Consider the following 16375-nt stretch of genomic DNA (forward strand, 5'->3'; position numbering starts at 1 on the left):
CGCGGTGCGGGGGCTGCCAGCCGCGTCCCCGCCGGTGGCCGCGGCACGCGGAGCCCAGCGGCGGCAGCAGCAGGTCCCGCCACGCCGCCATGCCCCGGCCCCGCGATCCTTGTCCCGCGGCGGCCGCGCGGGGCGGGCGGGGCGCCGTCCTTTACCCCGGGCTGCTCGGTGAGCCGGCTGCTACCTGTGCCCAGTTCTGGGAGCCGCACGCTGCCGCCAGGGCCACGCTTTCCTATGCGGGGAGGGCGAGCACCGACTCTGCCTTGGCTGCCATCCTGCCGGGGAGCCCCGACGGCCGGGCCGAGCACCCCTCTGCTCACACGCTTCCCCTCCCGGGCGCTTTTCTTCCACCCCGCCACACTCTTCCTCACATCGGGAGACCGGATCAAAGGATCCCGAACTCAGCATATGCTTTTTGACTCTGGTTTGCCTGCATCACAGCACCCCCTCCTAATGCCTCCTTTTTCAGGGGGCTCTAAAAGTAAATTTATGATATAAGCTACAGCACTCAGGATAAAAGTAACAAGAGGGTCCAAGAGGAAATCAGCAATTCTCTTGGATTGTGAAATATGAAGACTTGAATCATAGGTAATCAAGACATTATTGAAGGCAAAAGGTAAAAAGGAACAGTAGCAGTGTTACAGCTCACGACAATGAACACAACCAATGAATAAGAAAACAGTATGTGCCAGTGTACTAATTAAAATCTTCATGAAGAGATAAAATTTGGATATAAACCCAAATTTTTGAACACTTAAGTTCTTGATCTTCTTAGTCATCTTCACATACCTTCTGTATCACTTCTTTCTCACTGACAAAACTTAAGGAACCTCAACAGCCCCTCAGCAGTTACCACTGTCTCCTGCAGGACTGGAGCCCTCGAACGTCCCAAGGACCACAGCCATCAACCCAAACCAAGTCCCTGCAACAATTACACCTGGTTGTACCTATTATAAACTAATAAAACAGGCGTACACGATTCTTCTTTATCCTGAATTTCATTTTGTTTCCAGTCTTTTTTATTTTCTTCAACTTGTTTCTCAAACCTTACTTTTCAGTCAATCTCCATTTCCTCTTATTTCAAACTTACCCCTTCCTATAATTAATCCCAGTCTCAGTTCTTTGATTTCTCAGCTCTGCTCTCTCATCTGCTTCTTGCCTACTGTTTCTTTTATTTTGTTGGTTTCTGGCCACTGTATTGACTGTGAGGACCAATGTCCATCTGCCTCTGGATGTTGTCTCTATTTCCTATCCACTTGCTCTTTCTAGATGTTTCTCCCATTTTGTGGTCTCTCAATTTCTAATTTTCCTGCTCAGCCAAGTCTTATCTTTCTCTATTGTGCTCAGTTCTCCCTCCTCCTCCTCCGCCTCCGCCTCCTCCCTACAGGAGAAGCTTGCCTTCAGACCACGCTGTTCCAGTGCAGCAGCCCGAGCAGAGCCTCGGTGAGTACCAGGGAGAAGATGGTTCACACACCGTCTCAGCAGCACCCCAAAACACAGAGCAGCCTGCTTGGTCCTTGGGCATGCCTCAGGACCTTTTGAAATACTGGCTGTCAAACTTAGCAGTGGTTTCACATAAACTATTACTTCAAAGACAGAGACGATAATAAAACTTCCCAGCACCCTGCCAAACATGGTTTTCTTCTTCTTACATTGCTTCTATTTCGTCTTTAGATATTTATATTGCACTTCCCACATGGTAGGCCTTAAGAAAACATTACAGCTTCTAATAAGAGAATGGACTCCTAAAAATTTTAGCAGGTGTTGAATGTAGCTAGGTTCATTCTTTACCTAGCTACACCTTTTTTTAAGATATTTCATTATCGTCAATTAAATTTTCTCAATCAAGTAATCCTGAGTCAGCATAGAAGATTTTGGCTCAATTTGCTAGTATCATCAATGTTCATAAACGAAAAAAAAATCTTCTTTTAATAAGATGTATCAGTCACTGTTACTGCGCCCACTCTTCATATGAATCTGTACTCCATAAGAAATTTGAAACACAAGTATCCCAGCACATGCAGGTGCACTGGAACTTACTGGGTCACACCTACATGTACATATTCCACTGACTGCAAGCATTTTCTTAATTCCAAATTTGTGCTATTTCTAATGTGAAGAGTCTTTCAGACATAAGAAATTCCCAACCTTCCCTGAAATCAGGTATTGCCACTTCTTACCTAGCACAAAGACCCTAAAAATCTGCTATGAAAAGCCATATTATGAAAAGCCAACTTATGTTACAAATTCCCACACCCAATTCCTCAGCACTTCACTGATATGAAAACACATGTGGTACGTTTTATAACAGCTACTTTAGTAGTTCAAAGTCCACATAGCTCCCATGTACTCTCTATCCTGTTTTCTCTAGAAATCAGAACTGCTGAGATGTTTCCTCCTTATCAATCTTACTTCTACAGACTTACCTTAAGATCAGTGCTGTCTTGTTTGTCCATCCTTTAAGCTTCTTTTTTGTTAGTCCTATATTTCCAGTGTCTAATATGTCACCTCAACAGCAGCGCAGACAGCTCAGTTCTTGGATGCTCATTAGGAACAGCGCATCACACCCCCTGCTTTTTGTGTCCTAAGGAAGTGAAATGTATATATGTCAAAGTATGACTGCATTAATTCATGAATCACCTTGCATTGTTTTCAAAAGTCCAAAAATCCTGGACCAAAAAACAATTCAAAGGAGGATAATATGCTTAATAGAAACACTTACCAAAGAAGGAATGGCTTTGTTTCTGTTGTTTCCATGGGTGGCCTGCAAAGGCATAAACATCCAGATACCCACTCTGTTCTCTAAGACCTGTTATATTATACCTCATATCCAGCAAGTACCTGGAAATGTTTTCGGGGTTTTTTCCATCCATTGTGTTTAATCAGGTAGAATCTACTAGATGTTTATACAGACTTCGGAATGGAAAAGCCCAAACTAATTTACATCTCATGCACTAACCTGTTTTAGAGGGAACTCCCAGTTTCATTGTTTCATCATGTCCAAGCACACTGAAGATACCAAGTTTCATAAGACTATACACACACCTTTACCTTTGCCTTAGTGCCCTAGCAGACCTTCAAGAACTGATGATGAAGCAAAGAGAGGAGAAAGGAATAAAACTGGTAGACTGCTTCTAGATTTCTCATCATTCCATATCATCATCAACAAATCAGCCTGCCTTCAGGCTTATTTATCTTTATCTAACAACACAAAAGAAGTCTCATAAGTCAATCCAACAACAAAGGCTAGCAGCAGATATATTGAATGCACTCATCAGATGATGACTGCTTCAGCATCTGCTTTGGCATGCTGTGGAAAGGCTTTGTGGCAGAATGTTGTTCATTATAGCACAAAATACAAATATTGTTTAACCATGCAGATCCTGAACTACAACAGAACAGAATTTTCTGCTTTGGTCTTCCCCTTCAACATACAGTGTGTAAAGGCAACCTCCTGCAGTGAGTTTAAGTCATGCTTTATTGCTTAGTTCACAGTATGCATATATACAATGATTGTTCCAGATCTGATCACAGTAAATCCTCCTTCCTGCTGCCCACTGCACACTGATACTAGAAACTGATCTGCCAACAAAGGAGAACATTACTTCCCTCATCACGAATAGAATTAATGTTTTATTAAAAGATGACAGAACCGAGACAGAACCAATAAATGTCAATCATCTACTTGTTCACATGATAAATGTGCTTCAACAGGAGGCAAGAAGGAGGAGAATTTTGAATATTGAATTACACACAGACAGGATGCCCCATCTTCTTTTTCAGGGGCGTCACCCAGTGGTTGCAACAAGTAGTTATTGATATCTGAGTATGGTTCAAAATCCCTCAAAACAGTTCTGACGTTGTATTTAGAATGTATGAAGAATTATCTGAAGTGAATAGGATAGTCTACAAAACTTACTCTATGAGAAAAATTGTTTTTACAAGTTTAGAGTTTCTAACTTGCCAGGAATGTAGTGGGGTACATTTTCTCAACTTGATGGTCACAATCACAAATAACCAACTATAATTCTCCTGGAATACATTCTGAAGTACCCTTGGTATAGACCCGAAGAACAAAATGTGATGGTATGGTTTAATCTTGTTACAACCACAAATAGTTTCTGTGCGTGTAGTGATGGTCCCATGGAAACCAGCACACTGCTTCCTACAGCAGGACATCACAGTCCAGAATGGAGAAACAACATTTCACGTGGTGTCTCTAGTCTCTGTTACTCAATTTTCTTAACAGAAAATTGGTAGGAAAATTAGTGAAGGCGTTCTAAGAGGACTTGGTGTAGGAGTGTGTTCGGCAGCTTTAAGGTAAGTAACGTCTATCTCATGTGAATAAATGCTTTACAGTTATAGAGAACCAAAATGTACTTTTGCAGGGCAACAACCATAGATTCATATAATCATTTAGATTGGAAAAGACCTCTAAGATCAACCAACCATTAACCTAGCATTGCCAAGTCCACCACTAAACAATGTCATTAAGTGCCACATTTACACATCTTTTAAAAACCTCCAGGGATGGTGACTCTACCACTTCTGTGAGCAGCCTGTCCTAGTACTTGGCAACCTTTACAGTGAAGAAGCTTACCCTAATATGCAACCTAAGCCTCCCTGGCACCAACTTGAGGCTATTTCCTCTTGTCCTGTCTTGTTACTTGGGACAAAACCCCAGCATCTACCTCACTACAACCTCCTCTACAACCTCCTGTGTAGCGAAGACAAACACAAGGAAGATGCAGGATCAAAGGATACCTACTTCAGTGGCTTTTACCTCAACATTCAATGACTCCTCAGATGCTATGTGTAGCTAAACAGTTAACACCTTCAAAATTTTCCAGGTTTCTGGGGAGCCTTTATTGACCAATAACACAATTCCTACTTATAAGAATAAGCAATCTTGAAGGTTTTGTGGAACAGTCTCAGAGAACATTGCCTCTCTTCTGTTTACTCTTTTATTCCTTGTATCCCTCAGAGTGGTTAACAGATTTTTCAAATGTATCACCTTTCAGAGTACTCCTAGAAGATGAGAATTCTGTCTGACTTAGCTTCCCGGACTGTGTCAAATGACAGGCATATGGGTTCCTCAGTGACATTTTCTCCAGATGTTACCCCAGAGATCTCAAATCCTCATTTTAAAACAATTTTCAAAATATTTGTTTTGCTTTCCCACCTGTTTTTCATACTAGACACAAGCTGGGGTTGTTACAGGGGCTGACACTGTTCAACATCTTCACTGGTGACATGGACAGTGGGATCAAGAGCACCCTCAGCATGTTTGCCAATGACACCAAGCTGAGTGGTGCTTGGAGGGAAGGGATGCCATCCAGGGGGACCTTGACAGGCTTGAGCGGCGAGCCAATGCAAAGCCCATAAAGTTCAACAAACCTAAGTGCAAGGTCCTACACCTTGCTCAGGGCAATCCCAGACACACCCACAGGCTGGGCAGAGAAGTGTTTGAGAGCAGCCCTGTACACAAGGATTTGGGGGTGATGGTTGATGAAAAACTGGGCCAGCAGTGTGCACTCACAGCCCAGAAAGCCAAATAGCTTCCAGGTTGCATCCAAAGGAGCATGGCAAGCAGATTAAAGGAGGTGATTCTACCCCTCTGCTCTGCTCTTGTGAGACCCCACCTGGAGTCACCTACCCTGTGTACAGTTCTGGTGTCCCCAACATAAGAAGGACATGGAATTGTTGGAGCAAGTCCAGAGGAGGGCCAGAAGGTTGGTAAGAGGACTGGAACACTACAAAGACAGGCTGATAAAATTGGGACTGTGCAGCCTGGAGAAGAGACATCATAGCAACCTTCACAGAATCCGAAACAGACCTGCAGGGAAGCTGGAGATGCCCCAACCCTGGCAGTGTTCTAGGCCAGGTTAGATAGGGCCTTGAGCAACCTGATCTAGTAGGAGCTGTCCCTTCCCATAGCAGCAGGGATTGGAACTAGATTTTAAGTCCCTTCAAAATGATTTTAAGACCCTTCCAAACCCTTAACATTCTATGTTTTTTTGATATCTTTCTCACAGGGATTATACATAAATTAGAATTGGGATGATGGAGATGCCATGGCAGAAGAGGCAGGGGACCACATGGATTGACCCTATAAGCTGTACCTGGCCTGCAGGGCACAGCTTCCAGTACTCTCTGCTGAAAGCAGCAGGCAAAAGTCCCATGTAACACTGAGATGCTGGTGTCAGCTAGGCAGAGCACTGTTATGATTATTACTGCTTTCAGGCCATGTTTTGAGTAGCTATCCCATACTAAATAATAGAAATATACCATAACATGAACAGTCAAACTGATTAACTTGGCTGTTTCTTGCTGCTGCTCTAATTTCACCTTTAGGTACCTAGATTTCCTAAAAGGAAAGCAAAACAAATTTAAGCTTACTTCTATTCAAGAAATAAAGAAATTTGTTCTTTCCCTGCAGTAATCACCCATTTATAAAACAACATTCTTCTCTTATAACCCAGTATCTTAGTCCTTACATAATTTTTATACCAAAGTGTTTGCTAATTGCTATAGTGTGTTTTTAAATTATAGCTTTTATTATCACAGAAATCAGCATAGGTGATATTTTAAGTAGTATTCTCTTAAACTCCTTCCTCATATGAAAACATTTTAAGTATTTTTCTTTTCTGAGGAAAAACTAACTAGCCTCGGAGAGGAGTTCAATTCCATCCTTGGGAAAATCACATCAAAATAGTGAGACTGATTTTTGTTTTCATACTGTATTTCACAATCATACATTAGAGTTATTGTTATGAGTTAAATTTCAACAATTAAAAGCTGTCTTTGGTGTCTCTGTATTCACACACTACACATCTGGAAATACAGAGGTTTGCCTGAAGTAGATTTTCCTCTTTCCAATCACAGCTTTCTCCAATTTCATAACGGTAAAAGAAGGAAAACTATTATGGCATACACAGATGCGACCTCTTGTGATTATTTGCTTAAAAAAAATTTGTAGTTTCCAACTGACAATCATAAAAACAAAGGATTTTGGTAGGTTACTTTATGCCAAAGCAGTTCTTACATAATAATTATGTAATCAGAAACAAAATAGGGTGGTTTTTTCTTAAATTCCAGGAACTAAAAGAAATGGAAAGCAATTTTAATACTCTAAAAGCTGAAGCATCAAAAGAAAATATCCAGCATGTAATATCAGGCTTCAGAGACAGGTATTTGACACTTTGCATAGAATTACTGTGTTTCCATTTAGATAGAGGATCATCTGTGTACTACTCAAATGAAGGATGTTACAAAATTCACCTGTGCAAGAGAACAATGAATAGCTCATTTCCATTCACAGCTCTGCATGAAGGGCTTTTCTATAGCTTAAACTTCACTGCAGATAGTACAATGCTATTTTTGTTTCATTTTCTCCATCTCATACTTGGTAAATCAATTAATTCATCATATTCCAATCCACATATGAACTGCAAGCATTCATATAAGAAAAGTGGAAAAAAATGTAATGCTTAGCCAGTCCACATCCCTTCTTTCAAAAGTTCATTTTCGTAAAATAAGACAAAACAAAAGCAGGAAAACAATCATCCACCATAATTATTTTTAAAAACAAAGTAAAATTACAAACAAAAATTTACTTTGCCTCCATCCTGCTTTCACATTTCTCCTGGGAATGGTAACGTATCACTAATAAGAAAACTATTTTTTCCTTCAGTATGCGAAAAAGTTATTATCTGTATGGCTTTAAGACAAGAATTTTTAAGTCCTTAGAAGAGACTAAGAAGTCATGAATACAAGAACACTTCACCAAGAGCATTAAAAAAATAAACTGCTACTGACTACAACTATTTCTTGCAAATGCAATAGTAATTAAAATATACTCTTAAAATATACTATACATCAACATCAAATTCTCTAACACAAAAAGCATGAAGAAAGAGTTTTAATAAGGAAATAGGACAATTAGTATCTCCCTTCTCTAACTTTCTTCATACACCTCAAACAGTTACCTACATACAAACATGTAAATACTTCTTCATGAGTTAGTTTCTTCGGAATTAGCACTTACCTTTCTCTTCCTCATATTATCATTATATACTTTAAGTAGCCTTCAGCCACTGACTGAGGTTTCCATCCAGCACACAATCCAGTAAAGCTTATTCCCCAGTTCTAACTAAAGGGAACAGTGATACAAAACAGTGACAACAAAATCCCATGTATTAAATTGGTAATTTGGTTTGGTTACTTGCTTTTTGGTTTGTTTTTTCTTTGGGGGATGAGGAGATTTGGAGAAAATTAAGAGATGAATCAAAATGCCTTGACACAACGTTTTCACTCTAGTTATGCTGAAAACCTAGTGTCACCTTATGATCAGGAACTTGTGACTTGATTTGCCCTTATTTATGTATCACAGTAAGGAAATTATTAGCATTCATGATGTCACTGCTTGAATTTTCAGCAGCAGTCTGGAAAAAAAGCATACCCAATTTTCCAGATTCATTGTAACTTACTGTGTATGTGTATTGCCACCCAGAGTGTCAAAGTTATCACTGTAGGCATGGAAGTAATTAAGCCAGTCCAGGCACATTAGTTATTATGAAATGCTTCTTTGAGCATAAGTTTTGTTGTAGAAAACAGAGTCTGCACAGTCCAGCTCCTCTTACCACAGTCATTGTGAGATGCTTTCACAAAAGAATACATGAATTTCCCCAAATGAATCTACTGTTCTGGTTACAACATGCTGGCAAATTCTGGATAATCATTACCTTTGGTTTCACCTGATAAGATATACATTTGCACTTTTATCTTCTTCATGAAGGACTCTGTAGACTTTTCAAGTACCTACATACAAGTGTGATTTTTAAACATCCACTAAATTCTTGGCCAAGAGGAAAACAAAATCAACCAGTAATTGTCAAAACATTGAGAAACTTAATACATTTACTGTTGATATCCATATTCAAATTACTGTAATGTTGCTGTGCTGAAGACGGAGTTAATGCTGAAAATATTGTCATTGATCTGCTGGCCAAATATACATGCACTCACAGGCTGAGTTACTTGATGATCACCTGTCTTCTATCTTCCACTTTTTTTTCCCCTTTCTTTCTACCACGGTCTACTTACCCAACACGTTTACTTGAGCAGCCTGTTTTCCATAATCATTCTTCACTTTCCTGATCTGGACTGAGCTTTAATCTTCTCCCAGAGCCTTATCTATCTTGGGAACCATAAACATAATTCAGGCCTTCAATAAACACAAATCAGACAACATAAAACAGGCCTTTAGTTTAGAATAATGTAAAAACTTTACTAAACGTTGGTCATATTACTTTGCTGTTTAAATCTGCTCTGAAACATATTTACTCCCACATTTGACTTATGATTATGCCTGTACCCTTACTGTGCTACTTGCTGATGCAGCACCTGATCACCCTGGGGGGGGTCTAGATGTGGTTACCCCTTACAAGTTCTTAAGCTTGGGACACTGTATTTTCCTTTTAAAGAGAAATATTTTGGAGAATACCAAACTCCCAGTTAACTAGAGGAAATACAAATAATTTTTTTTCCCCTGAAATTTAAAACCATATCAAATTAAAACTGTCAGTCAGTGTATAGCTACCAAATTGTCTCAGGACGTGTGATGACATTTATCTTAAAAGAACATTTTCTTCTCACTGGATATTAATGCATATGCAAATTAAAACATCTTAAGCTTACATACAGTTTACATACAGCTTTTGAATGAAAGGTCTCTAGAAAAATGGAGTCAGAAGTCAAGACCAGCCATTTGGTAGTTCAGTGTCACATGGCATCTGGAGACATCGGACACTGAGAAATGCAGTTTTTTATCATACCTTTTGTCACCTCTAATGCAAAGTTTATGTAATCTATCATCACTCCCCCTTACTGGCCCAGCCTTTTGTATCACCCAGACTCTCAACAGTAATTTCAGGTAGTTTTCCAAGGCTCTTAAATTTACCTCTATTTGCAAAGAGATGAATGGAAAAAATGAATCAGCTCAGGAAATGCTATAAAAGTAGCCATAACATTCCAGCCTGTAACAGAGTCCACAACTGGAACAAAGGAAAGTGCTTGCCTGCAGCACAATTGCAAATGAAGTAAACATATGGCTTACAACACACGGCAAGCTTAATTTGTTGTACAGGACTTATTTGTCAAGGAATAGATAAAACATGTATTTCAAAGACAATAAAAAAACATCTTCTGTCCCATGAATGACAGATTTTAAAAATAAAATGCAGTCTACTGCTAGGACCTTATCTATTGTGTGTGAAGCATCAAGCAGATTTTAAATGAGGGAAATGTGTTGCAAAGATGCTAGCTAATAATGCAAGATACTGGATCCTGAGAACACTGGATGGTGCGAAATATTACAAAACTCACAAATACAGGAACACATGTATTATCTAGGGTCAAAAAACCCCTAGATCATATAACCAATCCAAACACCTCAACAAATTCATAGATCTATTTTTTTCACTAATTTATTTTGGCGATAGTAAACATGAAACACCAGTTTTATAGCCTTCTTGACAGAGAAGGAGGTTTTTTTTAAAAAAATTTCAAAGTACCTCTTAAGACAAGTTGGCATATTTGGACTTAAACAAAATATTAAAGCTGTCTGAGAAAAGTACTTATTGTCCAAATATGTATCTAGCTAATCTGACAGAAGGTAGGAGGATATCCAAAGAGGCACCATGAACTGCTTAAGTCACTAAGCCACCTCTCCTTTCTTCAGTAGGTATTCAGAGATCTTAACAAGTTAAATGAATAAGTAAAAAATACAGATATGTATGCAGCACAAATACTGGAAAAAGTTTCCAAACATCTACCAAGAAAGCTGACAAGCTAACTACTTTAAGCAAAAAGACTTAATACATCAACATTATAGAAGCAACAATCTTATGAAATAAAGTCAAGAACTTCACATAGTAATAGTGCCAAAGTTTTCAGATACACACAGGTGAAACTTTATTGTTCTTTAGCAAACACATTATTAGAAAAAAATAAAATTCAAAAGTTGCCTTTTTCCATAATGATTACAGAAAAAATACATTGTTTTCTATCCTTAAAGACAAATCGCATTTGCAAAATGTAACAATCTTCCCATACAACTTCAGCCTATTATTAAAGACGTCTTTCTAATTGTACTTCAGTTTGTAAATAAATTGCAAATCACAAACATTAAGTTCGTATTTCACAGCAAAAAACTACTTTTTGAATTTGAACTTCTGCAAAAACTTTCTGCAAGATTCACAGTCTCTGCAAAAACTACACCTCATTCAGTAAAGATTGAAAGAGTGTGTGTGGTCTTTTTATATTGCACTAACTTTTCTTGACACACCTGCCCAAATCTGTCATTCAGATGCTATCAACTGGTTCACAGCTAATGTCACAAAGACTAAGAACAGCAGTAACTTCAGAATGAACCAAAAACATAAAAGCTGGGTGCCCACTGTTGTGCGTAATGTGAAAAAGAGAAGGTGAAAAATCTTTTTCACAATGAGTATGTGAAACCTTTTAGAACAGCGGCAGCTTTCGGCAGAAAGTAGCCCCTTTTCCTTCCCCTTCTCTGCCACACTTGGTTTTTGGTTTGCATAGAAAAGGGAATGTTTTGTCTGATTTTGATAGACTCTTATTTTTTGGTTTAGCTATCATACAGAAAAAAAACCACATTAGAAATCACTACAGTTTGTGTGCTTTATGATAAATTCACATGTTAAATATTTCACTTTCAGGTACCACATTTTTTTTGTTCAGGACAGATAAAATGACTTTCCATTTCCTTTTGACATGTAACCATATCCACTTGTTTCTTTTAATTGCATCTCCAAGTTCTAATTTTCTGTATTCGTCTTTTAGTCTGCCTCCATGTTTTCAAGTATTCTTGTTTAGACACTGCAGCCTCCTCCTTACTGCACACCTTCAGGCAGCTGACTGTTAAGTACCCAATAGCGTTTATCCTATCCCCTTAGGCAACTCAAATTTGCTTTTAAAGACTGCCACAACAGTTTCTCCAAGACAGCATAAGCATGCTTATTATTCACCCAAGGAACAAAACTTGAATCTCGATGGAAACAAGTTTCCCGGGAACAGATGCACAGCTATGAAACAACTGATCAGGTTTCCATCTCAGTCTCTGTGGTGTCAGTCCTTGCAGCAGTTTTAGCGTCCAATGGAGTCTCTTCATCTAGGTTCTGAATATCAGACAAATCAATAGCAGGCAGCGGTGCTCTCCAGTACAGAAATGAGTTATATTGACAGAATTCTTCCTCTTGCTTTGAAAAGAGACAAATAAACAAAAAGTTAACAAAACATTAATGTGTATCCCAGCAGCAGAAAATAATAAAAAGAAACTTTTTATATATGAGAAACTGAAACAAGGAAGAGTTACTCAGCTGTTACATATTAACAATTACTTTAATTTTATGATTTTTAACTAATCATTATTTACTTTTACCTTTCCTAACATTCTTGCAAAGAATTACGTAATAACTTCCTTAATTCCACTGATTTCTTCAACTTACAACTTTTGCACAGAAAAATAGTGTAAAACTTGTGCAATTATTGGACTTTGTATACAAAATCTGGTCCCTGCTTTTTCTTCTCATAACAATATACAAATTTCATGCATGTTTAGAAACTGGCATTCAGAAGAATATATTTAGCTACTTAATAACAACTCAGAGGGATGATACTGCCAGGATAAATAAACCATTTTATAGTGTTTAAACCACATTCTGTTTCTTCTTTTCTGTATCCAAATTTTGTATTCAAGAGAGGAAAGCTTGAGAATGACAGAATATTCTGAGTTGAAAGGGTCCCACAAGGATCAGCAAGGCCAGCTCTTAAGTGAATCGCCCATATGGAGATCAAACCCACAATCTTGACACTATGAGCACAATGCTCCAACCTATCTAACTAGATCGTATCTCAAAAAACCTTGGAGAAACATGTACTCAACCAATAATTTAATACGGCATCACAATTTTTTTTAAAATGTCTACAAGAAAACACAGCGCCTGTTTATAGCCATGTCACAGTTACGAACGGTGGCCACTCTGTGCTCTTTCTATGGACATGATAGACCTAGGAAGAGGAATGACCTAAGCCATTGCTTACGTCATGAGCATGTGTTTTCTTGTGGTATATAAAAACACTGAATGCTGCCACAAACCTAAAATAGTGCATTTCCATGTTATATTGGGTTTGCATTTTTCCTAACATACAATTTGAATTTTTAAGTATTTTACTTTACTGTCTCAGCTGTAACAGATGCTGAATAGAAGTATTTTTAACAAATAAACTGGTATAATTGCTTTAGTATTTCTCAGAGACCAAAGTGCAGCGTGCGAAGGGTGAAGGCACCACCACAATCCAAAGTGTGACTAAAATCAACTTCTCTGGGCCTCTACAGTGTGGCTCTTGAAAAAATTAACGACTTGTCTGTCGGTTTTGCAACAGAGTAAAAAAAAAAAAAATAGTAGTGAGTATCATCCCTACACCTTCTCAAATACTGAAAAATTATGCTTCCCCCAGTTCCCAAAAGAGAGAAGTACATAAAATCACCATACTTCCCATTTAAAAATACATTCTTCTATTTGTTACCACACAGATCTCTCCTGAACTACAATCTGTTGTACTAAGCAACCTCCTTCTACTGCAAAAGCCCTGCACGATTTAAATAATTAACAATATTTTAATTTAATATTATACATTATATAATTGCATATTTAATTTAAATAGTTAATAATTAAGAGAGGACAAAAGGCGTAGACATTTCATAGCAGTAAGATGGTTCCTTGCCTGTAGAATACTACTAATGTGAATTTCCTCACTGGCAAAGACTGTCTTCAGAAAATACTGAAGAACAAAAGTTCCATTAACTGAGACCAAAACCAATTAACTGACACCGTGACACAGGAAAAAAAGATTGATTATACTGAAACTGGAAGAAAGCCAAACCAAAAGTAGTTGCCCATTCCTGTAAACTGGAAATTTTGTACTGCACTGCATTAACAACTACTGACAAGTGGCGAACAAATTCTTTGAAAAAAATCTCAGGCACTGGAGTTTCAGAAACTTTCAATTAGTTTTACAAATTCTCCCCTGCATAATTTGAACTCCCCTGACATTTTAGTAAGTTTTTGCTCACAATGAGAGCTAAGCAGTCAAAATCAGAGTCCTGTGCCAGATGCTTTGTATGCATAAAGCAAATGACAGCACCCTCATTTCAAAAGGATTAGAGTCTAAGAGTTCATAAACACATACTCAGTTTTGGACTAAAGACTACAAGCATAATTAATCTCAAGAGTTTTCAAGTTTACAGATCAGCAATACTTCAGTGTGAAAATGAAAAAAAGCATCAAGTACAAAAGACAGGCACAAACACTAAACATTCGTACCTAAAAGGCAAAATAAACTACCAAATATTCACCTTCAGCTAAGAATGTTTCCATATAGGTTTTGAGTAGAAATTCTGTCAAGGTAGGCAATAAACAGCAAGATCAGAGACACAAAAGCCCAGTTTCTATAGACTAAGTTGCTTAATTTTTAGGGATTTCGTTTTCCAACTCTAGTTGCAAAACTGTACTTGGAAATAAAATCAAAATAATCTTTCTTCTCTGTCCAACCGTAATATAATGCCTTAAAGTTTAACAAAAACAGTGTGAAATTAACAGTACCCTAATCATACTTATTAATGTATTGAAATATACAAGTCACGAACAGCAAAGAATAGTACCAACCTAGGGATTGTATTTTCAGAAAGGTGTAAAAATCATCATCAGAAATATCATTATGAAAGATTTAAAATATACAGGTAGGACACACAAAAACTGGACGAAATATCTCTAGCCTGAGGTGTTAACCAAGCTTTATTTTAAAACTAATACATTCTTTATACAATACTGTACTTACGGAAACAACCTGTTAAAAATACTCTCCTAGAAAAACATTGTACATCAAGAACTAATCTTTATTGTGTGGCAATTCAAGGGGCTTGTGGTCTTCCTACCGCTGCTAAAGCTTACAAAATTATGCCAAATAACACCAAGAGTATGTAAAAAGTTCAGCATTATACTTGTGATGGGTGTCAAACTGTTCTGCAGAGGTTTGTTCAATTTGTTTAATTACTATGCTTGCGAACACACATGTTCTCTCTTTGAAAATGAAAGAGATGCCTGTGCTTAAAATGGCTGTATAATAGTCATAGGACATAGAATTTTTGTGAATTTTTTTGCCTTAATTTTACCATCCATCACCAATAAAACCCACTAATCAACCAATCAACCAAGAAAACACAAAAAGGCAGAGCTTGAAAAAGAAAAGCCACTGTTTTCTTTACAGATCATAAATGGGTGTTATACTACGAAAGGCCTCAAACTCTCAAAATTGGAGTCTACAACTGCAGTTCAAAGCCCATCTAACCTGATCAGACTTTCTGTCACTTCTGTATCACTGAATCTAATACTTTGGTCTTACTTAAAAGATCCAGGTGGAAGGCAAAGTGAGTTTAACATGCACCAAACTTCGAAGCAGGTGTGAAATTTGATCAAGCTTTTTTCTGGTTGTGTGGTATTTTCTTTGGTTTTTTAATTAAAATTTTCTTTCTTAGCACCAGATTTTGTTTCCTGAGCTACGGTGCAAAACGCAGTCAAGGCCAGGAAGAAAAACGTGTACTGTTCAAAGTTAACCAGGAAAGTAGTTTCAATATACTGTGATCACTACGACACTGATGCTCTTCCTCTGATCGCCTCCGCTAAACGTTTTGGTTAAAGGACAGCTCTGGAATTGCTATTAAATGTCAAACCACTTAGTTTAGGAAGCTGACGCTGTAGTGAGCCCAACCCTCACACAACAGAGGCGCCAGCAGAATAACCTCTGCAAGCTTCCACCGCACTGCTGGATAGGGATGAAGCTGAGCATAACCTCAGGTAACGTGGAAAGGTTGTTTCCCATCCATTTCATGGCCCGGAGCGGGGGAGGGACCGGTAAGCCTGGATGATACTCTCTTGCTTCGAGGAAGACAAAAAGAAAAGGCCCTTTAAGAGGCCCGCGGCCAGGAGGCGCAGATGGGGCTGGGAGGCAGAGCGCTGCGCCCTGGCCGGCGGAAGCCCGCCAGCACCCCCGGCGGACACCCGCGTCCTGCAGACACGCTTCAGCCGCTACTGGCACCGCCCCGTCACTTCCCTCCCCGCGGACGAGCGACCCGGGCCCATCCCGCTCAGTTACCTCGGCGGCAGCGGCGGCCCGCTCCTTGGCCCGGCCGCCCGCGCGTCCCTCCGCCGCCGGCGCGTCCTGGGGCACCGCGGTCCCGCCGCGCTGCCGCCGCCCGCCACCCGCGTCCCCCGGCTGGGCTCGGGGGCCGCCG

General features: G+C 39.1%; 1 long non-coding RNA gene across 1 annotated transcript; it reads right to left on the reverse strand.

Annotated features, from left to right (window-relative positions):
* Positions 1-10469: 10469 nt before the first annotated feature.
* LOC121657387 lies at positions 10470-16338 on the reverse strand. Its single transcript, XR_006013603.1, has 2 exons — positions 16237-16338; positions 10470-12281 (listed from the first exon to the last, which is right to left on the reverse strand). It is a non-coding gene; the product is annotated as an uncharacterized LOC121657387 (long non-coding RNA).
* Positions 16339-16375: the final 37 nt, after the last annotated feature.

Source organism: Corvus kubaryi, unplaced genomic scaffold (assembly GCF_017639235.1).
Source record: "Corvus kubaryi isolate FWS band 111438036 unplaced genomic scaffold, C.kubaryi_AGA036_p1.0 split1-37296, whole genome shotgun sequence".
Taxonomy (NCBI): Eukaryota; Metazoa; Chordata; class Aves; order Passeriformes; family Corvidae; genus Corvus; species Corvus kubaryi.